Genomic DNA, 16707 nt, shown 5'->3' on the forward strand with positions numbered 1-16707 from the left:
ATGTCGGCACTAGTATAGTGTATATCCACCTTTCGCAGCAATGCAGGCTGCTATTCTCCCATGGAGACAATCGTAGAGATGCTGGATGTAGTCCTGTGGAATGGCTTGCCATGCCATTTCCACCTGGCGCCTCAGTTGGACCAGCGTTCGTGCTGGACGTGCAGACCGTGTGAGACGACGCTTCATCCAGTCCCAAACAAGCTCAATGGGGGACAGATCCGGAGATCTTGCTGGCCAGGGTAGTTGACTTACACCTTCTAGAGCACGTTGGGTGGCACGGGATACATGCGGACGTGCATTGTCCTGTTGGAACAGCAAGTTCCCTTGCCGGTCTAGGAATGGTAGAACGATGGGTTCGATGACGGTTTGGATGTACCGTGCACTATTCAGTGTCCCCTCGACGATCACCAGTGGTGTACGGCCAGTGTAGGAGATTGCTCCCCACACCATGATGCCGGGTGTTGGCCCTGTGTGCCTCGGTCGTATGCAGTCCTGATTGTGGCGCTCACCTGCACGGCGCCAAACACGCATACGACCATCATTGGCACCAAGGCAGAAGCGACTCTCATCGCTGAAGACGACACGTCTCCATTCGTCCCTCCATTCACGCCTGTCGCGACACCACTGGAGGCGGGCTGCACGATGTTGGGGCGTGAGCGGAAGACGGCCTAACGGTGTGCGGGACCGTAGCCCAGCTTCATGGAGACGGTTGCGAATGGTCCTCGCCGATACCCCAGGAGCAACAGTGTCCCTAATTTGCTGGGAAGTGGCGGTGCGGTCCCCTACGGCACTGCGTAGGATCCTACGGTCTTGGCGTGCATCCGTGCGTCGCTGCGGTCTGGTCCCAGGTCAACGGGCACGTGCACCTTCCGCCGACCACTGGCGACAACATCGATGTACTGTGGAGACCTCACGCCCCACGTGTTGAGCAATTCGGCGGTACGTCCACCCGGCCTCCCGCATGCCCACTATACGCCCTCGCTCAAAGTCCGTCAACTGCACATACGGTTCACGTCCACGCTGTCGCGGCATGCTACCAGTGTTAAAGACTGCGATGGAGCTCCGTATGCCACGGCAAACTGGCTGACACTGACGGCGGCGGTGCACAAATGCTGCGCAGCTAGCGCCATTCGACGGCCAACACCGCGGTTCCTGGTGTGTCCGCTGTGCCGTGCGTGTGATCATTGCTTGTACAGCCCTCTCGCAGTGTCCGGAGCAAGTATGGTGGGTCTGACACACCGGTACAATGTGTTCTTTTTTCCATTTCCAGGAGTGTATTTTTCTGGTGTAGCCACTGCCATATTGACACACCACCATGTGTACTGATGAACTGGTCTTTTGTTTGTCGACAGAACAATACAAAATTTATTTCATATTTGTTACTTTTCTTTCATGTAAAATAATAAAGTTGTACGATCAACTTTTATTATATATATATATATATATATATATATATATATATATATATATATATATATATATATATATATATATATATATAGTATTTTTATGCTTAATGATGGAAAATAAATATATAAATACCGGTAACGCTCTCCTAAGGGCTACTTTGCACCAGTTTATAAAACAATTAAATTTCACAGATGTCTCTGTTTATAGTACTAGGCTAACTATGCATTGCTTATATAACATCGTTTCAAAAATCTTTCTGCAAAACTACTATGTATTATATGATTTGGTTTGAAAAATCTGTCCATACGTGGAGCAAAGTACGATATCGATAAATGTATTGACTGAGGAAAGTCATCTTTCGCCATTTTTTCCAGTACTTTGCGCCAAATATGAAATCATTAAATAATAACGTGGATTTAACGTACCGGTACTTCATGAAACAATAACTGAGAAAAGCACGGGAAATGGCGAAGGTGTTCTCTTCTTGTAGTTATGTACTTCACTTTAACGTTTTTCTTTGGTATTCTATTAGTGTTTCTCCAAAATTGAGATTAGAACAGCATTCCAAAGCGTTCATTTGGATACGAGCTATACAACGAATCATAGCAAATATCATGGAAATTATTGACGGCAGAAATAATACCTTACCAGTATCGCCTATTTAAGAATATCTGTTTCTACGTTCTGAAACCTATACATGTAGTATGATTTTCTTGCGAAGTCCACAAATGTAACTAAATCGGAGAAAAACTGTTTTGCATGGCTTATTTTTTTCCTGCAGTGACCTTATTTTTTAAATTCTTCTCGCTTTTTTATTGTTACTATGATTGTACTGTCAGTTATCGACTGACGCGAGATTCTCAGGATTACTTTTCGATTGCTGAACAAATTCAGGATACATCGAGAAGGCTGTGAACGCAGGAACAGGAAATGATGTCAAAGAACTAATTTGTGCTTACATTTGGAGATCAGCCAAGAAGCAGAGAGGTGTGTATGTCAGATAGTGTTCAACGCTGTGTGGGTGCTATGGTGTGTGACGTCTGTGTCGTATTGCGTACACAGTGATTACGTATCGTGGAGCGTAGTATGAAACTGTCGAATTACGTTGTGCGCTTTTAACTTCGTGAACTCCGTGCATTAAATTTAAAGGTGAGTAATACCTCTCATAATATAGATAAGCTGGGAGATGTTCAAAATATTTAAATATCACAATTATTTGTTTATTATCGATGGTAGTTTGTTTATTGTAACATTAATGGTGCTTGGCGTCGCAACAACAATATTTATCACTGCACTTTTCCGAAGGTGGTCGTTTTGTTTACATATTTTGTATGCCCAGTTTATGTATTGTTTACGTAAGGAAAACGTCATGTACATACGGTAGCTGTCGTTTAGTGACAGCTTTTTACCAACCGATGTTGACAGTGATTTATTCCCATCTACAGACGTGTACTGTTAAACATCTTCATAAATATATGCGAAAAGATAAAACGTAACCTTGCTCTGTGATTTAATTTCGAAATAAAGCTCTAATAATATTGTATGGAAACGTTTTCGATTTCAGCTATTCCTATTACTTGGTTATTCAATTTGGAATCACTGTATTTTCCTTGAACATTTTGGTTCAGACACTGAACTTCAGTGAAGTTTATTAATCTGAGCTCTCTATAATATTCAACAAGCATGTTGATTACTGTGTTAGTTTACTTCTACTTAAAGTGTATCTGAGCCAACTTTAATGTTTAGTGGCATCTTTATATTTACTTTGATACTAACTGCTTATAAAATTGAAAATTCCCAGTACGCTTAGCTTTTTCCACAATTCGCAAGCTCTCAGTAAGGCTTGCTGCAGTCTTTCTTAGCCCTAATAATGTCGGTACTTTATGGGTAGGAGAGCAGAAAATTCTGGGAAGAAGTAAGAAGGGGGCTTGTTTAGATATTGAAGCTGAATTTATGTCACTGCTGCGTAAGTACTTTGTCAGGCACGAGGCAAAGCCGGGAGGGGACGGAAAGGGGGGGGGGGAGCGTATGTAATCTTTTTGATAGGGTATTTGGTGGTCCATAGGTGTTCAGAATGTATCTGTCAGGTTTACTGACTAAAGACGACACGACGTGATTTTTCATTCTTACTGTTTCATTGTAACCTGTGAAATGCTTGTTTCTAAATACCGGTAGTATATGTGTTGTTTTTACATAGAAGTTATTACGAAACCTAGTGTCAAAAGTAGGCAATGGACATACAGTTCCACATCTAAGCATCAGTGCTTTTCCCAGAGGGGTTCTAAAATTTTGTGACACAGATATAATCCAGATTTTGAAATATCGATATTACGAATATTACCCAACCCAAGCAGCATAAGTTTTATATCACGTATGCTGTAATCAGATTCTTGTACCAACTGCTTGATGAAATATGAAGAAATCTGCATCCGACACACGAATTTTACAACTCTGACGCATTTTGCGTCTCTCCGAGAAGGCTGCAGTGATCATAGCTGTCATGTCACACCAAACCACGTGCCGGGATACACGCTCCCTTGATGCTGTAAAGATCTAGTGGTGGTGTGGTTAGTACCTTGCCCAGTAACATTATGTAACTGATGGACTGGCCTTTAAAGTGAATCGAAAGAATATGTCGATGGAACTTCTATTTCATTTGCACTTAAAACGCCTGTTAATTGCACCCTGTATTGGCAGGTTAATGTGTTAATTTTAGGTGAAAATGCAGTACTCAAGAGCAGACGAATATTCTGTGCCACTGCCATTACCAGGTAATCAATGGTTCAACAAGAATAACGATCACAGTGCTGATGGCTCTCTTTGCGTCGTGTGTATGGCTGTCTTTCCGGCGAGGTGGATTCTCATTCGGGAGGGGCGGAGTTCAAATCCTGCCGGGCTATTCATATTTAACTTTTCATGGTTTTCAAAGTTATGTAAAATCAAAAGCTGTAATGCGTCCATTGAAAAGGTGATAAAATGACCTAATCCCTAAAATGACAATCATTTTAAGTGTTGTATCAAGCAATAAGTAAAATTATTCGGTTTATCATGCCCCAGCCCGCAATTATAATCCCCAAGAAACCAGTCACTACGCCCAGTGTTTAGTGTGTTCCATCGACTAGTCTGTTATGGTTTCATTGAATGTGAACTTCCGATTGTTCTACGACAGGAGGGTACTGATTATCAGCCTCGCTCTCATTGCCGTACTTACTACTTCCGTTGTGTGTGTGTGTGTTTGCAAACATCACTGTATGTAGTGTTTGAAGAATCATAGTAGTCTTTCCTGCAAAGAAACACGCTTCCCTTTTGTTTCTGCTATTGTTCTTAAAGTCTTGGATGCGTATATGTGGAAACACGTGTGTGCTTCCTACATTGCCGCAGATGTTACTGACCTTAGGTCTTTATTTCTTAGATGGTCCTGTCCATCTCAACACTGTGCACACCTTTTCCAGCGTTTGAAATTTGAACTAACCACCTCCCCCAAGAGTCAAGAAGGTATGGCTTAAGATAAAGTTCAGTTTACTTCATACTGATCCCATTGACACTGCTTATCACACCATTTAGTTTTGATGATTTAGAACCTTACTGAAAGCTAACTCTTTGAATATGTGGCTTTTGCTAGTTACCGTCTATGAAATACATAACTAACGCTCATTTTTATTGAAGCGAAGTCAGCCTTTGTTGACATTAGGTTTGAATAGTAATTTTCAGATCTGTTCACTGAAAAAGCAAACCAAATTCTCTATATTATTAGACATACCAGTTCGGCACCTCCATATTGTAAACTGTACAAACCGAATCTTTAATTGGCATTTGTTATCAGCCAGAAGCTGCTGAATGTAGAGGGCCTGCAGCACAAGGCTAGATCATACTGTTTTCCACAATTGCGTAAAGACAGCTTCCGGATAATTAACACCTTTGTCAAATATGAAAATCTACAGCGCATAGAGGGTCATTTGCGATACCAGAGGACACCCTTTCCTCAGGAGAGGGTAACATTGGAAAACATAACCAGTAGTCTTGCCTCTTATGAAGTAGCTACGTTCGGGAAACGCTGTATGCGGGAAGCTAATACAGGTGCTGTTCAGGCAATTAATTATAGGATGGAAAAACGCTCGGCATCTCTCTGCAGGTCGCTCGCGTATGACAGAAGGCGTGGGTAGTGCATATTGCACTGTCCAGTCACATTGTGACCACCTGTGAGAAGCCAGATTAACCACCTTTTACAGCACAGACAGCTTAGAGACGTGCTGGAAGAGGGTGTGTGAGATTCTGGAAGGTACCGACAAGAATGTGCAGCCTTGCCGATTGCAGTGCCGTGGCTACCTGTGGTAGGTTTCTCGGCTGAGGACCCATGGCGCATACATCCCGATCGAGATGGCTCCGCAGATTGTTGATTGGATTTAAATCAGGAGAGTTTGGTGGCAAGGGGAGTATGGCAAACTTATCCTTGTGCTCTCCGGACCATACACTCACAATGGAGCTGTGTCACGTTTCATTGCCATATTGGTAGATGCCATCATGCCGAGGAAAAACAAACTGCGTATAGGGTGGACGTGGTCGCCAAGGATAGTTGCGTACGTGAGTTGATCCATTGTGCCTTCGAAAATGACGGAATCATCTGGGGAATGCCGCGAAAACATTCCTAGACCATAACGCCGTCTTCTCCGGCCTGGACCCTTTCGTCGATTGATGCAGCCTGTTTGCTTTCAGACGTTTTGACGCAGTATACGCAAATGGCCACGTGTCGGATGGAGCAATAAACGTGATTAATCTGAAAAGGCCTCGGTGGACGTCCAGTTGCGGTATTAGCGTGCAAATTGCAGCCTTAGTCGGCGGTGCTGCACTTCATTCCAATTTTTCAAGCAAAGTTTAATGCAGATTCTTTATATCCATCTTCTTTGAAAGAAAAAAAATTCGGCGAGCACTCGAAAACACGTGTAACTCTCAACAATGAACTAGGTATTCAAAACAGCTGAAAATGCAAACATAGATCAGGAAAATGTGTACCAACAAAATAAAAAAAATAGAAATCGGATACATAAACTCCGCAAAATTGAATTCCCGTTCCTTTTTGATCACACCTCGTACACTGTCTCCATCATGTCAGGGTCCAAATGAGAACCAGTTGGAACAGCAAACTGTTTAATACAAATACAAGGCAAAGCACTATGCGAAAATAGGCCTGAATATTCCGTCACGATCGTTGCGTACCTAACGCGTCATAAAAGTTTCTCATGACAATACTCTGCCTCTGCTTCAACCACTGAAGATGTAGACAGCAGCTTCGTCGATGACAGTGGATTGGATCACCCCTGTGCCATTACGTAACAGAAGACATTAAACAATATGATTGGCTATCCTCTGCAGTCACGAACTTGTTTGCGGCTGTTTATTGAAACTTGGACAGTAATCAGAGTGTGAAAACTTAGTAATTTATTATTATATGGTATATTCAACTTTTTGCCTCTGGGCAAATAATGGTACTCAGTGAGTTGTTCGGACATGCGAGCAGGTAGGGGGCTTACATATTAAATTATATAATAATTATATTAAGTATAATAATTTGTGTTATACAGTGTTTTTTTCCTATATTCTTGTGTCAAAGACTGGTTGGATGGATGGCATGTGAACAGCAAGAATAAATTTAAAAATATCAGCATTATATGCCTGTAACAGAGGTCGCTATTGCACACTTGCGCGATGGCACTCATGTCGGTAGCCGAATCGAGTCATGGCTGTGGAAAATTTTTCATCAAATGTTGCTTAACGGCAAGTGGTGGAGGTGGAAACCGCTTGATCCGTCAGACTTTACGCCGAAGCCCCGTGTTAAATTTAAAAAGAAAAATGGCGAGAGAGTATGTGAAAATGCTGGTGGTGATCAGTCCGGGTGATCTGTATATTAAGCTCAGCAGGTCTTTGTTGCTTTTCGAGGGAAATGGTGTGTGTGCGCGCCAGCAAATGGTGTGTTCCTCCTCTCAACAACATTAATACAAAAAATACTACGCACTCATCAGTTGCCTATAAGAGTAGTTACAATGGATACACTAGACACGCAACCGCTCAGGTGGTATCAATTGGAATAGCTTGCAGTCCATGCCATGAGCGACACGACTGAAACAGACAGTATGCTGATACTACGAACTGGACGTTTTCAGTCACACTTCTCACACGGTCCAGTCAATGTGACCACCGCCTGTGTTCGACGTTTAATGCTCCATCAGATGCTGCGTGTGCAGCGTGAAACGTCTGAAAGCAAACATCATGCATTCGTTATGGTTTGGAGAATGTTTTTGTGGCATTCCCTGAGTGATCTTATCTTTTTCAAAGGTACACTAAATCAACAAATGTATAAATCTGTTGGGACCATTTTCTCCCCTAAATGTAGTTTCTTTTCTCGCCACAATGGCATCTACTAGCAGGACAGTGAAAAATGCCACACAGCTCAGAGCGTACGTGCGTGGTTTGAAGAGCCCCAGGATGAGTTTATCGTTCTTCCCTGGCCTCCAAACTCATCAGATTAAAACCCAATAGACAATCTGTTGGGCCACCTTGATGAGGCTGTTCGCACCATGGGTCCTCAACTGAGAAACCTAGCGTAGCTGGCCATGGCATGGCTTGACATCCCTGCGGTACGTTCTAGGACCTTATTGACTCTCTTTCTGCACTTCTGACAGTATCCGTGCTGCTGTAGGTAATTATTCGTCTGGGTAGTTTATAACCTTACAACATGTACCACTGCATTACCGTGCTAATCCTAACAGATATGCACGCTGTTCTGCAGACACTGATTTTCGTTGTGAAAAAATGACATTCCAGATTCTATCATAAGGGAACAAAACTATACGAAGGGGCTGATGGGAAGCCAACTTGTTTCACGAGGCTGCTATTGTGACGGTCGGGAACATTGTGCCAGTGGCTGTGGCGAAAGCCCTTGGCACAGTCTTGTCTGTAAATTCATTGTTAAGTTATTAGTTATTTCCGTACAAGAAAACAGTGGTCTCTCTGCAGCACTATAGATGGTGTATAGGTGGTACCACGTGGTCACGTGATCGTAAACTGCTGACCCAAGTCATGTCAGTGGTGTGTAGGTGCCTGTCGATTCCATGGAATTAACTCAGTAAGATGGGTCGTCGTGAAGAAGTGACAGAGTGCAGAAAGTAGCTATAGTGTGTGGACATCCCATCACCACATTTCGAATGAAGTTGCCTGATTTGTTTGTCAACGCATCCCAGTCGACTCTCCACAGTGAGTGATGTACCACTCGCAGCAGTGGAATACCAAGTAGTGACAGTGGACATAAGATACTGAGCAGTAAGGACAGTTTCAAACGAGGTGGTTCTGTGATGTTTTGTAGGTTTTTCGAAGCATAACTTTGGTCCACTCCATGAGACTGCGGTAGACATGAACAAGGATCAATAATTCAAGAACAGTCTTAATCGCATTTATTATTGTTATAATACCGCCAACCGGTTTCAACCCTACGTAGGGGTCATCTTCTGGGCGTTTACACCATTGGTAGACTGCTGGTGGTGTCACTCCTGTCTACATAACGGCAGGAAACTATGGTAGTGACACCACCAGCAGTCACCCAATGGTGTAAACGCCCAGACCATGACCCCTACGTCGGGTTGAAACTGGTTGGTGGTATTATAACAATAATAAATGCGATTAATATTGTTCTTGAATTATTGATTAATCATACTAATCGCTGCTTCTCTCCACAACCATGTTGTCCAAAAATCTATGAACAAGGATGTTTATTTCAATGTTATCGATGACCAAATGTTGTCCTTTGAGCTACACTTCCTTCTTCCCAATGTATAACCATTTCACAGTGCAGCATGATGGAAGTTCTATACTGAAAGGATCTTTGATCTGTTTCTTGATTAACGTTTCTGGTAAATACTTCAGAAAGTAATCACCAAGCACAGTTAAATAATCCATAGGTGTCTTCATTCAAGAGAAAGTCATTGTCTTCTAAAACCTCATGAAGAGCAGGGAAAACGTAATAAGGCACATATATGGACATCCAACGTTTTCCTCCATAATGGTAGGTTCTTTCTGAAGACTGAAGTTTTGTCTAACAATTGCAGGATGTTGGCCTTGTTACCTTGAAGGAACATTTTCAGTGAAAGAACTTTTCAAAGGTGCCACAAATATACACAGACATCGAAACACACTGTCAACGTACGTCTCTGAATTCAAATGTTTCTCCTGAACAAGACAATGAGTAAAGCTCATTCGTGATTTCATACGTCCTTTCCAAGACACTCCCACGTGAAAGCCAGCGAGAGTTACTGAAAAAAAATAGTGATATATGCTCATTCCCATATCAACGCACATTTGTTGAAAACATCTCGACGTAACAGGCCGACTTGTAATGGAGTTTGTACACCACCATGAAGGACAAGGGTCATGCTCGGTGAATAAGTGTGTGTCGAAATAGCATGAGAGCCGTTTTAGGGATCAGAGCCTGCAATCCAGCGTAACAGGCAGCTGTACCGCGAACTCCATCTGCACATACACCTACACAGTTTTCCCAATTAACATAGTTTTCTCCCAGAAAGATAGTATTTCAAAGAGATCTGTTGCTTTTGTTCCAAGAATTCTTTTCCTACGGAGAAGTTCATAAAATTTGTCGCCACGTATAAACTGCACGCATCCATAGCCCCATAGAATTTTTTCACGTTGTTTTGTGTGACCGCGTGGTAAGTAGAGCTATAAAAGTTTGACACCCTTGGCAAGTTAAGTGGACGGCGGAGGTGTTTGCTTATTGTCATTGTTATCCCTAGCATGAGTAAAAGAGTAGTGGTGAACGAAGAGCAATATGCAGCGGTTCCGAAAGAAAAGAGTGGTAGCGCTGAACATTCGCTCCCGCACCGTGTGAATCGGCTGCCGAGGGCAGACCCTTCCCATAGGGCCAGTATGTTTCCCGCGAACGAGCCCTTTCAGCCGTTCCGGCAACGTTCGGCTTCTTTACACAAGAGCCATTCAATGCGAAGCGAGCCTGGTTCCTTCCCCTCCGCTCTCCCACAACCCTGCGCCTCTTCCCAGGTCTCAGTCGAAAGTGGGCTCTTTTTGTAACAACGGTCACCAATCACTTCTTCGTCTACTGGACGTTAATCCGTTAATGTTCTTTCCTTTAGGTCTACAATAGTTTTTTTCTGTGGTAGTTACGTCTCTTATACTGATTACTTGACTCAGATTAGCGCGCAGTCCGGAACCGTGCGACTGCTACGGTCGCAGGTTCGAATCCTGCCTCGGGCATGGATGTGTGTGATGTTCCTAGGTTAGTTAGGTTTAAGTAGTTCTAAGTTCTAGGGGACTGATGACCACAGCAGTTGAGTCCCATAGTGCTCAGAGCCATTTGAACCATTTTCAGATTAGCGACTAGATTCGACGATACGAAAACCCAAGATAGTTTTTTCTTTTTATAGTTTTTGAACGACTACGTCCCCTCTGACGAATTATATTCGAAGGGACATTTGACCATATTAATTAACGTAATCTGACATCAACTTACGATTTTTTAGATCATTCAAGTCTTTAGACTACTTCGAATATCATTTTACAGGTGCCAACTGTGTTTTGATTTTTGTCGATTTTCTACTACATGTTTCGGGAGCTCGAGGCTAACGTACGATAAAATAGACTACAAACAGATAATCTTCTGTTGTACATAACTGAAGGCGTATCCCAGCGAAGTGTGTTGAGGCCAATTTTGGACATGTTAGGCGTTAATCACTTAACACACACTGTTAATAGTAACCTCAGATCTTTTTCCAGATGATGCTGTTATCTGTAATGAAGTACTGTGAAAAAGAAACTGCACAGATATTCAGCCTGTCTAGATAAAATTTCAAAGCGGTGCAAAGATTTGCGTAGGACCTCGTTTATCAGGACCTCGTAATCCCTGTTTCCAGTTTCTTGGTCCCAACCCTCCAGCTGCCTCAGTGTGGATCTGTTCCTTACAGAGTTAAGAAGCAGTACCGGTATTCTTTTGTTCGGGTGTTTTGTGTGTCCGTGAGTGAAATGGCTTCGCTGCGAAAGAAAGTGGTTGTTTCTGTTAACAAAATAGTTGGCAGCACTATACAGAATAGACAAGAAAACTGATTATCGGCAGTGTCAGACTGGTAGAAGAATCGAAAAGGCACTGAAGACTCCTGCTTCAAAGTGACTAAAGACAGTTTGCAGAACTGCAGCACAATAAAGAAAGAAGAAAATGACACTAGATGAAGCCGTATTCGTTTGGTTCAGTGAGAGGAGAGGGTGGTGTTAAGATATCCTGTCCAAACCTGCAGGAAAAGTTGCAACTCCAGCCGAACTGAAGTTATTGTAACGTCTAAGCGATCGCGATGCTCTCGAACGCCACACAGGTTCGAAACAAAAGAAACTTACACACTTTATCGCTGAATAAAAGTGAATATACTATAGTAAATATAAAGTGTCAAAAATGTTTCTCGTTTGTCCCAAAAATAATTTTATGTACTGTTGCACTTTTAGAGTTTTTGTGTGTAGTAGAATATTTCCGAATTTTGTGTAAACCGTATTGCATCTGGTCGTACCTAGAGCGGATGGACAAGGTTCTCGTACAGTTCACGAGACGCAAAAACATAGTACGCTGTGACTATTATGAGTCATAATTAGAATCAGTAAATTCATACAAATACCTGGACGTAGCAGTTTGTGCGGATATGAAGTGGAAGTCGTAGGTAAAGCAGATAAACTTCGGTTCATTGGCAGGACACCGGAAAGAATTAAATCTACAAAGGAGACTGCATACTAAACACTCGAGGGACGCGTCCTAGAATATTACTGAAGCGTGTGAGACCTATAAAAAATAATTGTGACGATGGATTCTGCGAGTCCAGAAGAGGACAGCACGAATGGTGACAGGTTTGTTTGTCCCGTGGGAGAGAGTGAGTGGAATGCCGGAGAGCGAGAACTGGCAGACACTTGGAGACAGACGCCAGTGGTTCCACGAAAGACTACTTACAAAGTCCCAAGAAGAAGTCTTAAGTGAAGGGGCAAGGAATATATGGTGTCCACAGTTAAAGTTCCAGTTTCAAAACGCTGTAAAAAGAACCACAGCTCAGAATGACGTCAAATTTAGGCATCTTAAGCTGACACTCGGAGTGGGGAGTCATGGGAAAAAAAATTAACGAAATTTTGACCAATAGATGGCGCTGTAAGCGTCAGAATATGCACACCACCTGACGCGCTGCTCACGGCTTTTCTTCAGTTTGCACCCGATACCTCCAACATGACAGTCTCCAAGAAGGATCGCGCACTTCTGGTAAAGCTCTTTCACAAAATCGGTGACTAATGGCCATTAGCGCTGCAGTAGTTCCGGACACTCAAGGATATGAAAAAAGGGGGGGGGGAGGGAATCAGCAGTGTTCTTTTCAGACAAATTATTCCGGCATTTACTTCCAGCAATTTTGGGTAAACGGCGGATAAATATGGTTTGCAGGACGGGATTCGAACCCTGGCCACATCCCTGAATGTTTATCATAATATAACCGCAACATATTTCACACTGTTGCGAACACACCTGTGTGTCCACCTTTCGGTAAGGCGAACGGGTGGAGGAGAACCTGTTGCGGAGCTAGGGCATCCCTCTGACAGTCGACGCTTTGTTCCTCTCCTTTTTCTTTTGCGGACATGTCAAGGATGGTCGTGTATTTCTCCAGTTGCCTCCAGAACTGAGGTGATAGTCGAATCAGCGACGACAAGAAATATTATCCTGCCACGTTCCAATTACTCAGAGGATCATTGCTGATTGTTGCCAAGATTTAAGCCATATAATTAATCCTAAAATAGATTTTGTTGAACAGTGTGGTAATTTGAGTCTACCTTTACTAACAACCTTGTTAGAAATTCGCTACAAAAGCAAAGAAAGCTTCAATCCGTTAGCGTTCAATGAATTCGAAAGTAAAATTCTTTCTATCGACTACCTATCCTAGGTAATTCTTGGCTTACGTTAAATCAGTAAACGAATTCCGGCTATTTGGCACACTGTCTGCGACCATAATGAAATTGAAACACAGTGGCACAGTAAGTCTTTTTCCAAACATGTTCACTGAGGAATATGGCACCGTAGTTCCTCCTTCAAATCGTCGCGGTAACGATGACATACTAAGTGACTAAGGGATAGAAAAGCAGCTGGCATCGTTCAACAGAGGAAAGGCCATTGTACCTGACGGGATACCAGTTATATTCTGCACAGAGTAAGCGAAAGAACTTGCGCTTCTTCTAACAGCAGTTTACCGTAGGCCAGTTGAGGAACGAAGCGTTCTTAATGGTTGGGAAAAAGCACAGGTCACTGCCGTTTCCAAGCAGGGTCATCGAACAGACGCACAAAAATATGGATGTATATCTCTGACGTCTGACTGAGTTTTGGAACATGTTTTAAGCTCTCCTACTGTTCCACTTCAAGAGACCAAAGATCTTTATAAGAATCAGCTTGGTTTCCGAATACAACGATCGTGTGAAGATAAAGGCGCCCAGGTAGATACCGTGCTCCGTGACTTCCGGAAGGCGTTCGATACAGTTTGCACTGCCGCCTAGCGAACAAAATACGAGAGTACAAAATAACAGAGCAACTGTACGATCGGACTGAAGAGTTTCTAGCAAAAACAACACATGTTATTCTGACCGGAGAGAAGTGTTCAGACGTACCACTAACTTCGGGTGTGCCCCAGCGGAGTGTTAGAGGACCATTAATGTTCACAATAAGTGTCGAAGTGACCTACTAGATAACGTCAGAACTTCCATAACGCATTTCGCGGGCGTTGCTGTTATATACAGAGAAGTCGCGACGTTAGAAAATTGTAGCGAAATGCAGGACGACGTGCAGGGGATCAATGCTTGATGCATGGACTGGCAGTTGACTCTCAACATTAACAAATGTGACATATCGCGTATACATAGACGGCACGACTCTTTATTGTATGATTATAAAATTTCAGAACAATCACTAGAAGCAGTTAGTTCCATAAAATACTAGGAGTAAGGGTGCGGAGCTATTTGATGGGGAAACGACTACATAGAATGAATCACGGATACGCCAGATGCTCATTGGAAGAATTTTCAGAAAATGTTCTCCATCAGCAAAGGAAGTAGCTTACAAAACTCGCGTTCGACCAATATTTGAATATTGCTCGTCAGCCTGGGAACCGTACCAGACAGGATTGATAGAGAAAATTGAGAAGATCCCGAGAGCAGTGTTTTTCGTTACAGGTTCAGTTAGCGCGAAAGCATCACAGAGATGCTCAGCTAACTGCAGTGGCAGGCGGTCTGCATCACAGTGTGGTCTTCAGAGAGCGTATGTTCCTAGAAGAGTCAACCAGTATATTGATTCCTCTTACGTATATCCCGCGGAAAGATCATGAAGATAAAATTAGACTCGAGCTCACCCGGAGGCTTACCGGCAATCGTTTTTCCCGTGAACTATTCGCGACTGGAACAGAAAAGAAATGACAGTGGTACACAAAGTACCCTCCGCAACACACCGCAAAGTGTCTTGCGGAGTACAGATGCAGATTTGGTGCGTGAGAATATGAATACTATCGTGGCTGCCAAGTACTTCCGTCTTTACTGAGCGACAAGCATGGGCAAATCTACGTCCGGGCTCATTGTTGTGGAATCCCCGCTGTCCGCAAATGCATGCACATTCGCAGTTGTTAACAAATTGGAATTACTAATGCAAGCAACCTACGGTTTGAACACGAAGTTGGTCAGTCGTGCATCGTAACTTTTTTTATATTAGACTTTGTTTTAAATAAGTACGTCAGGTCTAAGTGATGGTTGAAGAGTGTTAAACGACAGCTAAATATTAGCAGACAGACATTGTAATGAACCCACTGCACATTCTGTGTCGGGGGATAATTCACAACAACATTAGCGACTTCAGGCATTCATTTTCCCACGGAGCCAGGAAAAATGTCTGCATGCTTCAGTGTGCACTTGTCATTAGTAGAGAAGACAAATGGGTGATATCCAATGTCTGATCAAAAGTATCTGGACACGCCTATGTAAGGCGGAATTGACCATTACATGTTACGAGAGCCGGGTCTACCAACTTAAAAGGAGGCAGGGAATACTGTGTTGTCAATAAAGAGGCAGTAAAGCAGAATGGATCGGTCAGCAGAACTCAGTGATGTGGACTAGTCATTGGGTATCACCTGAGTAACAGATCCATTAGACATTTCAACCCTCCTACAACTGCCCGAGTCGACTTTTGGTTTGATTGAAAAGTGGAAACGCGAGGGACCAACCACAGCTAAAACAAAACCGGGCGAACCTGATGTACTGACGGATGATTGTCGCGCATTGCGGAGGGCTGTTGTTAAAAAAATGCGTGAAATCAATAGAAGAAATCAGTCGCGAGTTCCAAATGGCTAGCAGCAGTTCAGCTAGGACCATGTCTGTGCGCAGGGAGCTAAAAAGAACGGGATGCATGGTCAAACAGATCCTAGTAAGCCACACATTTCTGCAGTCGGTTCTAAGTGACGCTTGAGGTGGTGCAAAGAGCGGCTCCACAGGACAGGGATGACAGGAAACCAGTGCTTTGAAGTGATGAATCACGCTGTACCCTGCATGACGTATATTTTTTAATAAATAAGCAGGAGGAGAAAGCAGTAAATGCCATATTTGAAACTAAACATTATTCCATTGGGACAAAAGGTTAAGACATACGAATTACAACGAGTCGGAGGAATTATCATTTGCTGCAGTAATGATGTAGAAAGGAAAAGGCAAAAATAAGGAATTTGAGTACGTACTATGCGCATAGCCTGTCCTAAGCCTGGATAATATGTGAAGGGATGTTATTACAAAACTGTTGGCAGAGCCTCTTCCACTCTTCTGTGCTCCGCGTACCTGCAATACCGTTTGTTCGATAATGCTGGCATTGACAGATCTTCCGGTCATTCTAACATACTTTTCCACATACAGACGGTATACAGTACACACTCAACACTGCGTATGTGTTCTATTTGCCCTTTGCCGTTCCGAGACACTGATTTCTTTGGTCCGTTTTGAAACATTCTTTACGCCGAATTCTCGCAGTATACGACAATATCTGTCCGTCACCCTGAGGATGTGTGGTAGAAAGACCATGCTCGACATATCTTCTTTCGACTTGTGACAACGCTTGATGTTAGCTTCGTGACTCTTCTTATGCAACTGCTGGAGTACCCCGTGCGCCTTCTAGGTGCCGCGCAAGGTGCTGTTGCGCACCCGAGCAGGAAAGGGGCATGGTTAATACGTTCGCATCGCGTGCATGATGAA

General features: G+C 43.2%; 1 protein-coding gene across 2 annotated transcripts in view; it reads left to right on the forward strand.

Annotated features, from left to right (window-relative positions):
• The first annotated feature begins 2402 nt into the window (after window positions 1-2402).
• LOC126247339 (beta-arrestin-1) overlaps window positions 2403-16707 on the forward strand; it is a 553332-nt gene continuing 539027 nt past the window's right edge. For both annotated transcript variants that reach the window (XM_049948472.1, XM_049948471.1), the window contains exon 1: window positions 2403-2559. The gene's annotated coding sequence lies outside the window, so the exon portion shown is untranslated. The remainder of the gene's footprint in view (window positions 2560-16707) is intronic.

This window comes from Schistocerca nitens, chromosome 1, assembly GCF_023898315.1.
Source record: "Schistocerca nitens isolate TAMUIC-IGC-003100 chromosome 1, iqSchNite1.1, whole genome shotgun sequence".
Classification (NCBI taxonomy): domain Eukaryota; kingdom Metazoa; phylum Arthropoda; class Insecta; order Orthoptera; family Acrididae; genus Schistocerca; species Schistocerca nitens.